Consider the following 531-nt stretch of genomic DNA (forward strand, 5'->3'; position numbering starts at 1 on the left):
CTTTGGATGTTGAGTATTTTGTCTCAGCAGTGAGAGAAGAGTAAAATAGAATTGCTTGTTAAACTTAACATTTCTTAAGAGTTACTGTTATTCATAGCTGTAATTCATTTTCAATATGGCCTAATATTCTGTTGCTAACTTACAGTTTATCAATTGTTTCCTCTGAAAATCTAGGTGGATTCCAGACTTTGCTATTATAAACAGTGCTGCTTGACAGGCCTGGTGACACACACCTGTAATCACAGCACTGGGAGGGTTGAGGCAGGAGGGTCACCATGAGTTTGAGGCCAACCTGGGCTACACAGTGATTTCAAGGCCAACTTAAACTATATATAAGACTCTGTCTCAAAAACTCAAAATAAAATAAACAAACAGTGCTACTGTTTGCTGCTACTGTTTTGTATCTTATTTGTAGGAATAAAGTAGAAGAGAATCAATTAAATTTGAATTTCAGATCAATTAAAGACAAAAGGTATACCTGTTTTCCTTAATTTCAATTTGGGCATATGTAGTAGCTTTACTTCTCTGTAA

Source organism: Cavia porcellus, unplaced genomic scaffold (genome assembly GCF_034190915.1).
Source record: "Cavia porcellus strain 051 isolate PalLab524CR breed Dunkin Hartley unplaced genomic scaffold, mCavPor4.1 scaffold_31, whole genome shotgun sequence".
NCBI lineage: Eukaryota > Metazoa > Chordata > Mammalia > Rodentia > Caviidae > Cavia > Cavia porcellus.